The sequence below is a fragment of the Schistocerca cancellata genome, chromosome 3 (assembly GCF_023864275.1).
Source record: "Schistocerca cancellata isolate TAMUIC-IGC-003103 chromosome 3, iqSchCanc2.1, whole genome shotgun sequence".
Taxonomy (NCBI): Eukaryota; Metazoa; Arthropoda; class Insecta; order Orthoptera; family Acrididae; genus Schistocerca; species Schistocerca cancellata.
The window spans coordinates 908,735,034-908,740,676 of NC_064628.1; the positions used below are offsets into that span (position 1 = coordinate 908,735,034).

The 5,643-nt window shown below is 44.2% G+C and overlaps 1 pseudogene; it reads right to left on the bottom strand.

The window, feature by feature from the left end:
- Nucleotides 1-4,981: 4,981 nt before the first annotated feature.
- Nucleotides 4,982-5,099, bottom strand: LOC126177765 (5S ribosomal RNA; annotated as a pseudogene).
- Between the last annotated feature and the right edge of the window lie 544 nt (nt 5,100-5,643).

Here is a 5,643-nt window from a genome sequence, read left to right on the forward strand (position 1 = left end):
AGATGGTCAACAGAACATTGCTAAAAACTCTGAAAAATCGTTTTACATGTCATGAAAATCATGTTTCACATAAACGTTTTACGCTTAAACAACTAAAAAAAATTGTCATCAGTGGATTTTGAACGCTCTTACTGTCACCGACGAGAGATGTACAGTACAGTCACTTACAAATACGCTTTTCCTGTGCTCCACTTTTAGTTACCGTTTACGCATGTTCTACTGGACGACAGCACACAGCACGAACTAAATAAGTGTTTTGGTTGATACTTTATCGACATAAAACGTTTGGTATCGATCTGAGTGTCAGACATCTGGCTGGCTCTGAGCACTATGCGACTTAACTTCTGAGGTCATCAGTCGCCTACAACTTGGAACTAATTAAACCTAACTAACCTAACGACATCACACACATCCATGCCCCAGGCAGGATTCGAACCTGCGACCGTAGCGGTCGCGCGGTTCCAGACTGAAGCGCCTAGAATCGCTCGGCCACAACGACCGGCCTTAGAGCTGGTTAAAGGAGCTAAATAATGTGCATGTATTTACCTCAAAAAGATTAGAAAAACAATAGGTGATTATTTTACCATAGGGAAAAAACCCTCTTCACTGATTTTACAAATTTTTCCACTTTTACAACCTTTTTCAATTTTCCTCTATTTTTCCCTTTTTCCTTTCTTTCCAGGCCACCTTATTGACGGTGACATTGCCCCTGGTCCTTCTAGAATAATTATTCTCCTCTTATTCTTCCTGGATAGTTTCCTTAATTGTGCTGAGATTTATTTCCGCATATCCCCTTGAGCTTAACGCAAAAACCATATCGCGACGTGACGCATTTCCCAACAATAGTGGGGGTCCCGGCAGAGGCCCACACCGTTACTGAGCAACAGTCTGAGGTCAGGCGGCTAGCGAACAATTCTGATGCATCCGTCCCAGCCAGTTAAATCCCTGGAAAAGCGAGAGATGCAGTCAGAGAACGGAGCGACTACAGCAGTCCGAAGGTAAGCCATCACCACACACACGAGTTCCGCTAATCTCTGACAGTCAAAACACAATTCTCAAAACAATTCCGTAACGTAAGTCTCACAAGCCTGTGTAGTTACTGTACATGGAGATCTTCGACATTGCAGTCATGTTCAGGATAATTTGATTTCGCAAAGCAGTCAACCAGATTTTTTATGTACGTTTGTCTGTGTCAGTTCGTGATGAAGAAGAATGAAATTGGGCAAATCTTGAAATCAAGAGCAAGGTCCTATACCATCCGTCCACGTCGACCAATGTCGTCATAAGTTTACGTTGTGATGGATGCTTGCAATCTGCTATTAAATGTTGTCTTTGCTTGTATTAGTTTCCCGTGTAATGTATGTTGTTTGTAAACTACGATATTAAATCTAATATCAGTTTGAGAGTATGTTTTAAATTGTGGGTAGAGCTATGAGTATCGTATATATGTAGTGTTTGTAAGTATAATGTTGTTGTTTCATACAATTATTTGGCTATTTTTGTGATCAGGTGAGTTTTTTTCAGGAAAAAGTGACGTTGTCTAGGCGCTGCGTATATGATACCAATTGTTCTAATACATGTCGTGTTCGTTTTTATTGATTAGTGTTTTTTCTTTACGCTTCCTGGCATGCCTATTTTCCTTTGTATTACTGTTTTACTTTTTATATGTATTTTCTTTATGTTTACTGTGGAAGAGTTTACTCGTGTCCTTTTTTTCAATTAATTCGTCGCTTTCTGGGGACGTTTATGGTATCAATGTTTTCGTTTAAACTACCATATGCGTCAGGGGAAGAATACGATTGTAATTGTTCGATATTTTTTGGTTTACTTTAGACATATTCTTTATGTGTTACTCTCCTTTTTCTATGGAGTGTGAGAGTACCTGTTATCATTGTCTTCGACTGGGATATTTAGAATTAGTGTGCTTTACTATTATCATTTTCCCCATGTTTTCGTTTGCTTTGTTTTCTAAGGAGTAGTGTGCCCGATTTCTTCGTTACATTGTGGAGCTACGCCTGGTATCCCTAACCTCGTTTAAGCTATGTGGGACAATCGAAATTTTCGATTCCAACTGGTTGTTTATTGCCCTTTTTTCGTTTCTCCTGAAGGAATCTGTGTGTGTGGTTTTTCGCTTCTGTGACTGCTTTGCGGTGAGTACGTCTGCTATCGTTGCCTTTGTTTGGGCTAGATAGATGTAGCATATTCTACGACGCCAATTTTTTCTATATTTTGTGGATTTTTTTATGTTTTCTGTGTGTTTGGTGAGTGTGTGTATGTGGGGTGGGGTGGGGGGGGGGGCGAGGTAAGGGAGGTTGGTATCGCTGTATTCGTTTGAGCTATGAGGTCAAGCGAAGATTTCGTTTACAATTTTACGTTTTTAGTATTTTTTGGTTTGGTTATTGGTTTTTGTCATTGCAATTTGTCGCATTTTGGGGGGAGGGGAGACATAGGCTGGCGTGATATCGATCTATTTATTTGACGTATTTAATTTCAGCGAATGCTGTGGTTGTAAGTTCCGCGTTACTGGGGCGTGTATGGTATTCCTCTTCTCGTAACGTGAAGAATTCTTCTATTTCATTTGTGAGATTTTTTTCTCCGTTTGCTTTAGATAAATTCGGTTACGTAATTGGGGTTGGGGTTGTTTGGGGAAAGAGACCAGACGCACACATATTTTCAGGTGTGAAGATAAGTTTCTTCGTCGGTTACTAAATGCAGAGTTGTGGGAGATTCTTTATCCTGTGTACACCTCTTTCAAGACGAAAATTGCAGAGTTCTGCCCATTCAGAGTACGACAGTACTCGAATAACTGCTAGCAATGTTATCAGAAATTAGTCATGTCCCTATCGAAATACATACGTGATTAACACCAGGGGCCAAGATCCCTACCGCAAAGTGTTCAGCTACTGTTGGTCACCACTGCATACTTGTAAGAGAGTCACTCCAAAAGAAATGCACACTATTTTTTTAATCCATCTTTTATTCTACGTGTTTCAAAGTTTTATAGCGTGTAGATACATCCTTTAGGAACAATATTTTCATTTCTCTACATAATTTCCATTCCTCTCAACTACCTTACGCCATCTTGCAACCAGCGCCTGTCTACCCACACGGTAAAATTCTGGACCAACCTGTTGGAGCCACTGTTTGGGAGCGTGCACAAGGGTGTCATCATCTTCAAACCTTGTTCCACGAAGAGAGTCTTTCAGTTTCCCAAAGAGATGATGTTACATGGAGCCAGGTCAGGACTGTAAGGCGGGTGTTTCAGTGTTGACCACCCGAGTTTTGTGATCGCTTCCATAGTTTTTTGACTGATATGTGGCCGTGCATTGTCGTACAACAGCAAAACATCCTGCTTTTGCCGAAGTGGTCGAACACGACTCAGTCGAGCTAGAAGTTTCTTCATTGTCGCATCAGAATGTATTATGATGGTTCCACTTGGCATGATGTCCACAAGCAAGAGTCCTTCGGAATCGAAAAACACCGTAGCCATAACTTTCCAAGCAGAAGGTGTGGTTTTGAATTTTTTTTCTTGGGTGAATTTGCATGATGCTACTCCATTGTTTACCTCTTCATCTCTGATGAAAAATGATGGAGCCATGTTTCATCACCTGTCACAGTTCTTCCAAGAAATTCATTTCCACCATTCTCGTACTGTTCCAAAAGTTCACTGCATACCGTTTTTCTTGTTTCTTCGTGAGCCACTGTCAACATCCTGGGAACCCACCTGGCACAAACCTTTTTTAACGCCAACACTTTCAGTATTCTGCAAACACTTCCTTCTCCTATCCCAACGTAGCGTGACAATTCGTTCACTGTGATGCGTCTGTCAGCAGTCACCAGTTCGTTAACTCTCTGCACATTGTCTGGAGTGTGTGCAGTACGAGGCCTGCCGCTGCGAGGACAATCCTCAATATTGTCGTGGCCGCTTTCATCACGTAACCTGCTTGCCCACCGACTAACTGTACGGCGATCGACAGTAGCATCTCCATTCATCTTTTTCAACCTCTTGTGGATGTTTCCCACTGTCTCCTTTTCACAGCACAGGAATTCTATGACAGCACGTCGCTTCTGACGAACATCAAGTGTAGCACCCATCTTGAAGACATGCTGTGACGGCGCCACTCACGGGAACAGGTTGAACTAAGTTTGAAACTGTATTTTTACAAAAATAGTGTGCACTTCTTTTGGAGTGACCCTCGTACTTTAGGATACATAGCAGGACATGAAGGCTAGGAATGACGGTTATCGCTGCAACATATTGTTTCGCTGGGTGGTCTAGGTCCCCTTGTCATGGTTCACGCGGCTCACCCCCTCCCCACCTCCCTCCTCCCCCCCTCCCCCGTCCCTCCTCCCACCGTCATAGGTTCGAGTCCTCACTCGGGCATGGGTGTGTGTGCTCTCCTTAGCGAAAGTTAGTTTAAGTTAAATTAAGTAGTGTGTAAGCCTAGGGACCGACGACCTCAGCAGTTTGGTCCCATAGGAACGTATCACGACCCACCACCATACTGTATCGGTTATATCAGTTTCTTCAATGCAAGTTTAACCTGGATGTTAAAACTGCTCAAAATAACCGGTTTCTGAAGTAACCGATTTTTGGTTTCTTATTCCTATTTGTTGACTCGGGTACTGTGGGAGTCAACACCGATGGAAACATGGTTGGTTGCTTGATTTGGGGGAGGGATCCAAACGGCGAGTTCATCGGTCCCATCGGTTTAGGGATGAGGAAGGAAGTCGGACGTGCCTTTTCAAAGGAACCTAAACTGCAAGCGAAAGTACGCCTGAACAGGCGTTGGAAGGCGCAACGGTACCGACCGGCCGCCGTGTCACCCTCAACTCACAGGCGTCACTGGATGCGGATATGGAGGGACATGTGGTCAGCACACCGCTCTCCCGGCCGTATGTCAGTTTATGAGACCGGAGCCGCTACTTCTCAGTCAAGTAGCTCCTGAGTCTGCCTCACAAGGGCTGAGCGCACACCGCTTGCCAACAGCGCTCGGCAGATCGGATGGTCACCCATCCAAGTGCTAGCCCAGCCCAACAGCTCTTATCTTCGGTGATCTGACGAGAACCGGTGTTGCCACTGCGGCAAGGCCGTTGGATTTCAAAGGAACCATCCCGGCATTTACCTGAAGCGATTTAGGAAAATCATGGAAAACCTAAATCAGGATGGCTGGAGGCGGGTTTGAACCCCCCTCCACCTGAATGCGAGTGCAGTGTGCTAACGACTGCGCCACGCCTCTCGGTCACAAACAAGCAAGGAGAGACGTTGCGATGGCTGGTGGCAGGAATCCAAAATTATCTGTACATAACACTTGCGCAATAGTAGAACACTTTAATTCTAAAAAAGAAAGGAACATAACTTCTCGTTATGAGGTGGCTTGATGTGCTTCCTGTGCCTCCCACGAGCAATAACTTTTACACAGTGTTACTACGCGCAGAACGCACCTAAGTATCGTCTTCCTAGTAGTCAGTAACGATGTTCTCGAAGATTGTGACCGGACTGGGGCATGAGCAGCGATGGTCGGCTGGTTAAACCATCGTTGACACGCTGAACTCTGTCTTCCTGAAGCTGAGGCACTGTTCACTCTTTCCAATGACGCACGGGTCAGCGCCTTCTTGATACCGTTTCGCAGTGCTGCGGTC